This window comes from Saccostrea echinata, unplaced genomic scaffold, assembly GCF_033153115.1.
Source record: "Saccostrea echinata isolate AGI-Se365-2 ecotype Australia unplaced genomic scaffold, CSIRO_AGI_Sech_v1 ptg000030l, whole genome shotgun sequence".
Classification (NCBI taxonomy): Eukaryota; Metazoa; Mollusca; class Bivalvia; order Ostreida; family Ostreidae; genus Saccostrea; species Saccostrea echinata.
This window is the reverse complement of record NW_026889779.1, coordinates 26352501-26366240: the sequence shown is the minus strand read 5'-3', so window position 1 is coordinate 26366240 and position 13740 is coordinate 26352501. Positions and strand designations below refer to the sequence as shown.

Sequence of the window (13740 nt, the reverse complement as noted above, 5' to 3'; positions counted from 1 at the left end):
CTTTTGTATTCCATAGTACGAATTCGTACCAGAAATCCTATATTCATTTTCCAGGAATTTAATAATCCAAAAAAGCTTATTCGATACATAAGACAAACAATGCACATAAATGTAACAATTATTTTGAAAGAATTTATTATCACCGTATACATGCGAATGATGATTATAATAATTCATATGTATTAAAATATTTATTTCCAAAATTCTTTATCAATTTTTCTCATGTCTATTTAATGCTTGTCTGTAAATATTTTGCAGAATGGAAATTTTTGGACAATGTTTGCTGATGAAACTCATTAAAGATACATAATATATATATATATATATATATATATATATATATATATATATATATATATATATATATATATATATATATATATATATATATATATATATATATATATATATATATATATATATATATATATATAAATATATCAGTTCATTTTTTGGCTGAGGGCTCAAACAGGGATTTTGGATTTGTTTTCAAAGGTTCATATAATTAGAAACAAAAAAGACACTCCATCCACAACCCAAATAGAAAGAAAATGCTTCCCCAAAACATAAAAATAAAAAAATATCAATTACGAATCGTGGAAAAGTAATTTAAAGAATACAATACTATTTTTGAGAGTAATTTGCAGAACTATTTTAATTTCCCAAGGAAAAAAGTAATATCGTAATAATATTTATCTAGCTTGTCAAGTTTGTGTTAATGTCGTATTGATGGCGAATTTATATCTGTTTATATGTGCATTTATAAAGATTACCAGATAAGTATTGTACGTGTCAAGCATGATTTATGATGTATCTATATGATGGTGATTTACATCTCTTTAGATGTGCAGTCATAAAGATTTTCAGATACGCCTATGTAAGTGTAAGACACAGAGTACACATTGCCACCTAGTATTCCTCCATCTTTAATGCAATGTGCGTATCATATGCCTCTCCTAATTGTGAAAAATTAGCATGGGAGTACAAGTTGTTGCCTGGTTTCTCAATTATCTTCTCTTAAAGGTCTTTAAGGAATCATCAATGCGGTGTAGTGTTAAATTTTGCATCTTTGTTGTTAAGAATGACAAAGAAAAAGATGATAGGGATCTCAACACACTGCCTGTTTCATCACAAGAATAACAGGTAAGCTATTGAAAAAAAGAACAGTTTATTTTAAAGTCATCATTTCGCAAGTTCTATGGTCGATACAATGAAGTTATCAGCAAATACTATCTATCTTAGGTCATATGCTGACTGTAGTTTTCATACTAATTGTTAGGCCATTATTTACACAATTTCTAAGTATTTTTCCCGTTCATCAGATCATGCCAAAGAACACACGGTGAGTGTGACTGATCGACAGGGGATGCTTACTCCTCCATGGCACCTGATCCCGCCTTTGATGTTTTTGAAGGTTGCTCTGCTCCTGATCTGTTTTGTTAAAACTATGAGCTTTAATGTACATCTTATATGGTACCAATGTTGATGCACCGATGCACATTTCGACAAATTATGTCTCTTCAGTGATGTTCATGCCGAAACGTTAGAAATCCGAAATTCTTAAATGAAAGAAACTTGATAGAGCTTGATAGAGCAAAAAAAAAAAAAAAAAAAAAAAAAAAAAAAAAAAAAAAGGAGTGCCAAAGACTGTAGCCAAATACGTCAATGGATCAGAGCTTTGCATGAAAGAGATAATCTTTAATTTTGAAATAAATTTCTAAAATTTACAACAACAATTAAATTTATATCCGTATTTTCTAGCCAGTACTGAAGTACTTAGCAACTGGGCTTTAGAGACCCTCGGGAACTAACAGTCCACCAGAAGAGGCCTCGACCCAGGGGCATAATGTAAATCTTATATGGTACCAATTTTAATGCACTAGATGCGCATTTCGACAAATTATGTCTCTTCAGTGATGCTCATGCCGAATACTGTTCGTTATTTCCATATTTCATTTATCCTATTCATTCATACGTCGTACAATATAATAATCTAAAACAGCTCTTTATTCATTTCTTTTTCATGTGTATAGTATGTTATGGTAAACGACAGCTTATTTTTTAAAGATTAATTAAGGTGTTTTCATTGGTGGATAAAGTAGTTTTACTATATAATTTAAAACAATAAAATAATTAAACTGTTAAATAGTCATCTGTTCACGTTCACATTCATGTTTATTTTAATACAAAGATTAGGCCATATTAGTTATACATCCAAGAATTATTTCTAGATTCATCTCCATTTATATCAGATCTTTAATATAATATTCGATAGATACTGCATCTCTTAATAATCACTACACCCCTCCCCTCTCCTACACAATCCCCAACCATTTTCAATATTCCAAAGTAAGATTAGATGGTTCAAAACATCATACATGTCTTTGAATACTTTGAATTATCAAAGTACTTAGTTCTGGTCAAACTATTCATCATCATAGTTAAATAAAGCAAATCTATATTACCTGCTTGCTGGGAAATCTAATTAGTGAATAAATGTATTAGTTTCTAAAAATAACAGAGTTGGTGAGAAAAACCTCTTACACGTATATAACAGCTGGATGAGTGTTTTTGTAATATGGTGAGTGGTACATAATAAGATCTTTATGGCATTCAGTAGTTTATCTTTTATGGGTTCAAAACCAAAGTCCAAAAATATAAAAACAGAAAACGTTAATCATTAGCTCATTCCGGCAATTAACATAAGTCATAATTGTTCTGTATAAAGGTGTTAGACAAAATAACGGATTTGTGTCAACCTTTTATGAGAGTCGCCGGTCTGTTTCAAGAACTATTTTAGATTTTTTTTTCCCTTTTACATCTTTTTCATATTTCAATCAACAAATACTTTCTGTGCTTTAATCAGTTTGAGTTCGTGTATCTCTATATTTGAAATAAATCAAACAAGGAAAAAATTGAAAATCAACATTTGAAAGCAGACATTGATGATCAAACTTAATCTGAAAATATGGTAAATGAGGCTACAACTATCAGTGAAATTTCCGTCTAGGATTAAGAGTGGTTTTTTTTAGTTCTGTTGCCATTAATCCCACATTTCCCCTATATATTTCTATGGAATAAGTCAGCTTTTATCTATTTTCCATTATGTCCCATATGGCATCTATCAAATCTCTTTTCCAAACAGAATAATAACCACGCAAAGATTGTGTCATTTGATATGATATTTTTTAATTCGAAAAATTATGTTTTATATGTGTAGAATCAAGGTATATTATTGCAAAAAAGTTGTATGATTATTATAATAATACGCCAATGTCAATATACAATTATTCCAAAATTTCAAATAAAAGTAAAGCAATCTTGGACTTTAATTAGGTTGGTTTATCTAAAGACTCAAATGTTATTTATTATTCATGAGATTTAATGTCTTTAGCTGATTTATTCATGCACCAATGTAAAGTTCAGTTCTACGGGTTTTTCACAGAGCAATCTCCAATGGCATTATATACTTTCACATCATAGCTGTTCATTGAGCTGTATTGGACATATAAGGATTTTCTGTCCACGTGTGTGGATGGATGAAGGTATGCAAACTGTGTCATCGTACATGTCCTCTTGTCCTTTACACATCCTGCATGATGCCTTGGGATCCTCAACTGAGTTGCGTTCGATGTCGAAGGTTTCGCTGTGTTCGTTTGTGGATGAAGTGATGCAAACAGTGTCATTGTACGCGTTTTCTAGTCCTATACACATGCTGTATGGGGAGTTGAAGTTCTCAACCGTTTGTTTTTCCTTTATAAATGAAGGATTTTTTTCTTCGTAAGGTACTCGGTCTTCAAAATTCTTGTTTTTGTATTTCAAGAAACAATGCATTATCATACTCATATCATTTTGCTGTATATCTCTGATAGATTTAGTGGTTGGATGTACCACAGTGGCATATATACCTGAATTATCTTTCTCTCCGTTGTCTTCTTCGAAAGAAAGGAAGGTATAATTATTGCTAATGTGTTTTTATAATAATATATATTTCCCCTAAATAAAGAAGAGATAAAACGACCTTTCTCATTTACCTTAAGTAATATTGTTGGCACTTGAAATTTCAGTGATGTGTTTGTTCGTAAACCCAAGTTTTAAAATGATTTTACGAATTATCCAATGAAAATACTCCTCCGAATTTTTTATGTTGGTTGACATGCTTCTTAAAGTTAGATATATTGCAGAAAATTTGCAAAGCATTCACTTACCTATTACAGCATACTTGTTAGCATTACAACTAACAAACCTAACGCGGAAAGAGAGTCGGATAAGGCAGATGCAAAAGCCTTCTCTAACTCGCGTCTCTCGTTCGCCTGCGCTGCTTTTTGTGGTAGTCAATACAAAGAAATAAACCTTTTCAAGTACAAGAATCTTTTATTTAATTTTATTTTAACTTGCCGTAAATATTAAAGTATATAATGAATGGTTTCCGTTTTTAAAACAGGATGTTGTTTCCATACCTGCTGTAGATGATTGACAACCCAAAACTTGATCACAATCGTTAGCATCACAGGAACACTCTTCATTACACTATATTCCACGTAAAATCCACGTGGACATTCCTTACTGCAGTTAATACCGAAACTTCCCACGCACTCTGTAATGCATTGTTATATGTTTAGCAAAACAGAGAGGAGTCTTGCATTCAAAGTTAAGGACCCTCTATACACTGATGAAAATGTTATTGGACTTCAAAAACATTATATACCGTAGAGGAGTGCATATTTAAATCATCTACATCATTTTTAACACAGGTGCTTATTTTTGTTACCCAGGAAAAATCTTCAAAGCCAACGAACTACTTATAGAGAAAAATCGTGTTTGCTTACTCAAATGGGGAAAAACAAGCAAATAAAGATTTAAATTACTCTATCATGGTCTAATATAATGTTTAGAATACTTGAATTAATACGAATTATGTAATACAGTGCAGATACCAAATTATTCTATTTTATATCAAATGGTATCTAACTAAATAAAAGTACCCTGAAATTAGTGTGCAGTGTAAAAAAAACAAAGCTAAAACAAATAAATTATTTAATGTTCACAACAATAAAACATGATTTAGTTTTGAAGTAAAGATTGAGAAATTTAATATGAAATCAAATATTAAAATTATATTTTTATTTGACTTATAATATACAAACAGAGAAAAAAAGTCTTTCGTCCAAAGTACTACTTAGAAAATTATCTTGTTTTGTCGAAAATTAACAACCTTATAATTACCTTGGCACTTATGCTCAGCCTCTGAGTACATGTAGTTTGCACAGCAATAAGAGCTATTCCTGGAATAGAAATATTAGTCTTTCATAAAATTGCAGTATTCAGTATAATAAGCTCTTTAAAAAATGAAAATTTGATGCATCAGTATATACTTACTCCTTGTAACAGACACCATCTGTATAATTCCGTGTACCTAAGTTATAAGGTACAATTGATTATAAATCACAGCTTGTGAATAGTAATTTGATTTTGTGTGTGTGTGTGTGTGTGGAGAGAGAGAGAGAGAGAGAGAGAGAGAGAGAGAGCATACCTAGAATAGCCCCAGATCTTATGACAAGCCTCATTAGAACAGTTACAATGACTGTTACAGGAAGCTCCATAAAACCCGTCAGGACAGGTTTCTGAACAATTCACTCCAAATCTTCCAATACACTCTAAAGAACATACTTTGAAATGAATATTTTCATCCGTTTTTCATACTCATGGATACTCAGGTGAGTAGATTACATATTTCACTTTATTCTTAATTACATTTTGCTATTTCTTTTTATTTGGTATCCTTAATTTATGACAAATTATTTTACTTGGAAGAATCAAACTGATTTACCTACACATCGGCCCTCATCAGCATTATGAGCAAAGTTTGAGCAACACTTCGTATTATTTCTGAAAAAACGAAATATACTTCATTCAATCATGAAATATACAAGTAAAAATAAATTGCTTCTAATATTTACTTACTTATTATCCAAACAAATCGGATTTCCATCTATGACAGCAAGTAATTGGACAATTTTTATGAGGTGAAGAGGTATACATTTTTTAAGCACGATTTTTTCATTCATTTTCAAATTAAATAAATATACGTGTTGAAATCTTCGTATTGACATTTGATAATACGTATGGACTCTATTGTACTGAAAATTTATTTTAAGCAAACTTCCTTCAATAAAGTTTAATGTTCAAAACACTCACTTATATTCTACAATAAATATTATGACAGTGTCTGCACGTGTTCATACCAAACCAAGGATGCTTAGCATATGTTCATGTTTTCTATTTGTGTAGTTTATTAATGCATTTATAATTTAGTTAATGAGTTCGCATATTGATTTACCTATTTATTTTCCATGTTGATTGTATGAAAATTACGGGATAAAAGCTGAAAACCGTTGCAATTATTGTTTCTTAAGGCAATAAGGTAACTAAATCTGCTCAGTTACAAGCTGTCAATCAGCTTAAATCTTCATACATCAACAAAACTCGAAGACCCTTGGCGGAAACCACTTCAGTATCTAATTATAAAACATTGTAAGGAATTTCTAGCTTCTTCAGGAATCAAGATTCTAGAAGTGGTGGTAGAAATTAAACTCCATACTCTAAACTTTATTTTTAATTGTCCAATCAAGGAAACAATGTCAAAAATGAACGATTTATAGTACAACTATACAATATTTGAAAAAAAAAATTTATGTATATAATAAACCCTATGTTTTTGTCAGTGTGTGTTTGGTACTTTGGATGTAGCTTCCTAAATTGAGAAAAACTCCATCTTGCAAGGTTATAAAAATACTTGTTTCAATTAGGAATTACGTTCTAAAGTTATACTGAATTTTGAATTCGACTCAGTAATTGACATTGTAGTCGAAGATATCTTATGTCTTTTCTTTACACAGAATCAAGTGCCTATTGCTAATTTATTGAGACATGTACTAGAATTCTGTACAAGAAAAAAAGATCAATTCATAAAAAAACACCACAATTTTATAAGGAACAAATTATTTAATTGTGCGAAAGATGTAGTGAATAGAATGAAAAATTCATGTATTCTTCACAGGATTTATATTATTGATCACTGTTCGTTATCTTATCTTTTACATTAGTCCTGGTGAGATAATGAACTTTCTTAATCATATGCCAATCGAAATGAAGTATTCACGACGTTATTCTAAGGAAACCACTGGATTTTTTTTGGTGTAAAACTATACGAGAGAAACATTTCTTTTACTTTTATATAATGTGTAACCTACACTGATTTCTGTGTCCATACACATTTTCAGAAAAACCTACCGTTTGTGTATACTTATGTACAAAATAAAAAAAATACCGTTACATTAACTATAGGAAATACTGGAAAACTATGGGAAAATGTGTTGTTTTTTCGCACTTCAAAGCAAACTTTGAAAATACTACAATGGACTTTTTACTTAAATTATAATATATGATAAGTGTATAATATGTAATAACCACAAAATTCTTCCGTCTGGTTTTCAGAAGGGGCATCTCAAAATGACAAAATTTCAAAATTTTCCCGTTTTTAAATTACTTCAAAATATGACAAGTAAGTATTTATACAAAAAAAAAAAAAAAAAAAAAAAAAAAAAAAAAAAAAACTGAGAGATTTTCCAATTCACGAGTTTTAAATCTTCTTTCTTTTATGACACTTTTTATGAACTTCCTTTTAAGAACGTGAGTTTATCATAAAGTAACAAAAACATAATAATGACGTCCATCAATTTATCAGTAAAAATATTTTTAACATCAGTTCTTTGAAATTATAAGTAAATTGTTTTTCCTCTGATTTCTTAATTTTGTTAAGTTTGATAAATTATTTGAAAGCAATTTATTTCAAAAAGTAAATATTCATTACTTCCACTATCCATTACGGTGCGAAGTATTGCGGAATAGAAACCCCAGTCTGCCACCTAAACATTAATTCATTGTTTTTTTTCTCCTCACACATTGTAAATACCGTCCAAACACACGTACTTATGCCGAATTACCCCCATTTTGCACCAACTAATACCCAGTGATCTAACTTCATTAAAGGAAGCTCTTTCTGATACACTATAGTAATGCCACACAACTCAGTTTATCGGTCGTCATTATGTACATATACCATATTAAGCACCCCTGCCGTTAGTTCATCCCTAATGACTGCTGGTTCAGCTGATTTGCTTTCGCATCTTTATTACAGCAATAAACCAAATCTCTAGAATCGTTTTTTCAGCACTTTTTTAACAGGTTGTTGATATTAACAGGAGTTTCAATTTTAATAAACATCAAATCATCATTGTAGTCAGCATGCTGTTTTATACTTGTCATGTGATCTACTTGAACCCGATCATATATCCGGGAACAATAGAGAAAATTAATGAATAGATTCAATAATTGTTTAGATTTAACCTATAGTTTTTTGGAATTCTTCCAAAATAGGGCCAAAATGTACAATGGTAAACCTCATAAAATTCTTACAAGCAAAGATCATTACAAAATTTTATGTAGGTATGAAATAATATTCTACCACATCAAAAGATATATAATTCCTACTATGAGAACTAATCTGTTTTTTGCTGATTCATGCATCAATTTTATGTTCTAACTGGTTTTCAGTTGTACGTTGGCTCGGAGCAACACAATCTCCCTCAAAGTTTATTTCATCATACAGTGTCACATCATAGTTGTCCATAGAGCAGCATTTGATGTCGAAGGTATCTCTGTGAATGTCTGAGGATGAAGGGATGTAAGCAGTGCCATCGTACGCGTCTTCTAGTCCTATGGACATGTTGTATGGGGAGTTGATGTCCTCAATTATTTGTTTGTCTTCAAAAGTAATCGATTTTTGTCTTCTTAAGGTACTCGAACTTCTATATTCTTGGTGTTGTGTCTCAAGAAGCAATGTATTATCATACGTGATATCATTTTGCTGCATACCCCTTACAGGTTTCCTGGTTGGATGTACCACGGCGGTATATATATCTGTAGTTCCACTTTCTTCGTTGTCATCTTAAAAAAAGTAAGTTCTTATCGCTATGATTTCTTACATGTAACAGTCATAAAATAGCAAACACATCTTCAAATAAAAAAGAAAAGGATTGATACAAAATTATGTTTTCTATTTACCATTCGTAGAATTGTTGGCAATTGAAATTTCAGCTGTGATTTTCTTTGTATTCCTTATAAAAAATAATTTTATGAAAAAATACAATAAACTTTAGAATATAATTTGGTGTATTTGGTTTAAAAGTTTCTTATGATGATAAAGAAGAAGGTGTTTTAGCATTATTGTATCCTAAAAATTTTGTTTTCAAAAAGTTTTGAAACTGGCTTAAACATTAGTTGAATATTTGACCGTGATAAATCAGGAAAAAATATGGCACAAAGGAGTACCATTCTGGAAATATGACGTCATTAATTTGTTGCACTTCTCTATGTCAACAGAAAAAGCCTCAAACGACCCATTTCAAGGGTTATTTTCTTCAAGAAAATAGTGTCCACAGCCATCCCCACTTTAATTTTTGGATAAGTTGTGTAAAATTCTTTAAAAAATCACATATCTCAAAATCTTTGTGGACGATGCCTGTGGACAATATTATCTGAAAGAAAATTCCATTGAAAATTGGAGTCATCTGCAACTTTTTAAGAAAATACGGAAAAAATGCACAAGTCTATGACGTCACAATTAGCTTTTAGAAGGTCATGTGGGAAAAAATGATTTGTATGATCTTTCTGCATGAAATTTCAATGATTCAAATATCATAAGTTTTAGTTTTTTTTTTCATCACTTTCATTTTTTAAGAAAAACACAGGGCAAGATTTGTATTGAAACCGTACCTTGTTCTTTGCAAAACAAACAGTCATCATTATCTTACGGAATACCTGTAGGCGATTCCAAGACCTATTACAACCAATGAAACGATAGCAGAAAGTGAAGCGGGTAAGACGAATCGGAAAACCCATTCTAACTCTTCTTGCTTGTTCCTCGGCATTTCTGTGATTTTTGGTGGTCGAAAAAAAAATATTTTCAAAAATATCCTTAAAGTTTAAAAAAATTGTAATTTTTAATACATGTAATAAGAACATTATAAAATCTGTAAACACTGAAACAGGATGAATGGTAATTATACCCCCTGTAGGTGATAGACAGCCCCAAACTTTATCACAAAGGATAGCCTCACAGGAGCATTCTTCATTGCACTGTTTACCGTAATATCCACGTGGACATTCCCTAGTGCAGTTAACACCGAACCGTCCTACACACTCTTCAAACAAATATTTCACATTACCAACACACAAAGGGACCTCATAATTTGAGTGAAAGTTAACATAAACTTTATCTATAAATAAAGTTAAGGTAAAGATCATAAAGGTATTGAATCACATCAATAAAGATTTTAAGATACAAATCTTTGAGATAAGTAATTAAAATATGAACAATATATGTTTACTTCAATTGTTATATTCAAATACAAAAAAACAACAACATATTGTTATTTCGTTCAAACTTATTTTTACCCTTGCATCTATCTTCATCCAACAAATAGATGTAGTTTGCACAGCAATAAGTAACATTCCTGAAAAACAGAAATCTTGGTAATTCCCCAAAATGGCAGTATTCTATTTTAGCTTTTAAAAGTTACTTAACAGTTTAACAGTTTCCATTTCATGTACATATCTTTTATATATCACTTACTGTTTATGGTAACAGACACCATCTGTATCATTCTGTTTACCTGAGTGTGAAGAGAAATGTAAATTACACCTGATACATGTAAATTACAAATTCATTGTGTGTATGTGTGTGTGTTTTTCTGAGAGAGAGAGAGAGAGAGAGAGAACTTACCTCCAAGACAGCCCATAATTGTGACAAGTCTCACTAGAACAGATACAATCACTGTCACATAAAATTCCATACTATCTGGACATTCTGTTGAACAATTCATTCACTGCTATGAGAATATAAAGAAAAAAAAAATAAAGTGAATTTTCATTCATTTTTCATCATTACACAGTCATGAAACATTGACGGGATCGATTAAAAATTATTAGATATTTTGCTGAGAATTCATTACAAATTATTTGTTTTTTATCTTCTTTTCAATTTGTAAACCCTTTATTCACAATACCTTTTTGCTTAAATGGAAGAATCATATTAAGCTACTTATACATCGGTCATCAAAGCATTATATGGTAGCATTGTATGGTAGTTTGAACAACGTTTTGATTTATTTTTAAATATATAAAATCCCTTTCAAACATAATAGAGATTTATTAAGAAAGTACTTACTCATAAAAAAAATCCATTTCATTACATGGCAGCATAAAAATGAAGTTTCCATTAAATACAGTTGTTTAATTTTTCTCCTGCATTTCTCAATCATTTTCAAGTGCATGAAAAATATTCTGTAATACTTATATTATCATTTGATCATACACTTAAAATATGAACTTTGTGGCTCTACGGAAACTTCCTTCATATAACGTCAATATGAAAAACACTCAAGTGTATTTCACGTTAAATACCATGAAGTTATGTACATTTATTCATAATTAATTAAGCATTTAATTTATAAAAACAAAGATTTTGAGTATATTTTAACACGCATTTTATAAATATTTATAATATTTTGACTTCAGTCATTGGAAAATGTCAATATTACAAGATAACTAGAAAAGATTATTATTTTGAACATTTTTCTAACTGCTAGAGCTATTTAGTCTGATTTGAACAGGTTACTGCATGAACGTCTAAAACTTTGAGCCCTTATTGTGCCCAGACCCTAGTTCCAAGGGGTAATAATTTGAAGATATTTACACATGTACATGGAAATGTTGTATTTCATACGCCTAAACGTGCCAAAGCTGCTTTTCACAAGAAGATTTTAAAAGGCGTTCTTTTTCAAATATTACTGAATATTTCTATGAAATTATTACATGATAAGTTAACTCTGAAGTGGGGTCCCAACCTAGCTTGGTCATGATTGGGGAAAAAAAACTTTTGAAGTTACACTGTATGAAGAAGATTGAATCACAAGATTATTGACTGTTGTCTTGCTATTCTTGCATGGGAAGAAGAGTTTTAAAGGTTTTGTAAAAATGATATATATTAGGGATGTCAACGAGTACCCTGTTGACCGGGTACTCGATCGAACGTCCGAGTATCGAATACTAAAAATGGTACTCAGTTACTCGGATGTGTATTTTTTTCTTATTTTAAAGTACATATTTTTATCTAAAACTTACCAAAAAAATAATAATTTAAATATGCATACGGGTAATTAGCGCGTCGTCGTCTACACATGTAAACACCCGTTATCGCCTCTGACTGTGTATATACAGTAATTACTGACCAATCATCTTGTACACAGCAGTTCTCACCTATTGTGGTCTTTAGTTTTTTGATGGCTTCAATGATAGCTTTTCAGTGTACATCGTTTAATTAATATGGTCTATTATCTTCAAATCATTTTTATATTATTAGGTAATATACGGCAGCGAAATGGACGTGCATAGAAATGCCGCTACCCACTTAAAAAAACTAAAGATTTAAAAAAAGTCAGTTTCCATAGTGTTTTAGTGTATACGGGGGAAACTACGAAAGCCGGATAGGCTCATTTTTGACAAGACAAAAAAAATATTTAACTCGTTATAACGAGATAATTATCTCGTAATAACGAGTTAGTATCTCGTTATAACGAGTTAGTATCTCGCTATAACAAGTTAATATCTCGCTATAACGAGTTAGTTATCTCGTTATAACGAGTTAGTTATCTCGTTATAACGAGAAAATTATCTCGTTATAACGAGTTAGTATCTCGTTATAACGAGTTAGTTATCTCGTTATAACGAGTTAGTTATCTCGTTATAACGAGTTAGTATTTCGTTATAACGAGTTAGTATCTCGTTATAACGAGTTAGTTATCTCGTTATAACGAGTTAGTTATCTCGTTATAACGAGTTAGTATTTCGTTATAACGAGTTAGTATCTCGTTATAACGAGTTAGTTATCTCGCTATAACGAGATAATTATCTCGTTATAACGAGATACTAACTCGTTATAACGAGATAATTTTCTCGTTATAACGAGTTAGTTATCTCGTTATAACGAGTTAGTATCTCGTTATAACGAGTTAGTTATCTCGTTATAACGAGATAATTATCTCGTTATAACGAGATAATTATCTCGTTATAACGAGATAAAAATTGATCTAGAATTGATATATTTAAGTAAAGAATAGACCATTATTTATAGGAAATATACAGAAGCAAGTCGATCAAATTTGTTTGAAGTGTGCGTGATAAAGATTCTACGGAACAGCATACTAGTTTTTTTTGTGTTATGCCTTTGATTAGTATTGTTTATTGGAAAGACCGAAGACAAATATACGGAAACTTGTGACCGCCTCATGTTGTTGTGTTATACCTTAAAATTGCAAAATAAAATTAGTGTCATCTTCAAATGGAATGTATATAAGATCAAAATTTTGTCAACTTGTACAAGGAGATAAGAAAAAAATGATATACTCTGGCTGATTTAACTGCCCTGTTCAAGCTTTCTTGAATTTGTTAAAATTATAATAATGTTTGCGTAATATTTGTCGCAATAAAAAATGCATAGAAATAATCCCATTATTTTGAATATTCCGAATAAATCATGTGGATATGAAACCATTTGTTAGGCTTTAAAGATCATATTTTGATAATTCCTTGCCTGTTAACAAGGAATACCAGTTCAAT

General features: G+C 30.6%; 1 long non-coding RNA gene across 1 annotated transcript in view; it reads left to right on the top strand.

Moving 5' to 3' along the window:
• Positions 1 to 8985: 8985 nt before the first annotated feature.
• Positions 8986 to 13740, top strand: part of LOC133197611 (uncharacterized) — a 24460-nt gene continuing 19705 nt past the window's right edge. The window contains exon 1 of the long non-coding RNA XR_009722435.1: positions 8986 to 9019. This is a non-coding gene — a long non-coding RNA (uncharacterized LOC133197611). The remainder of the gene's footprint in view (positions 9020 to 13740) is intronic.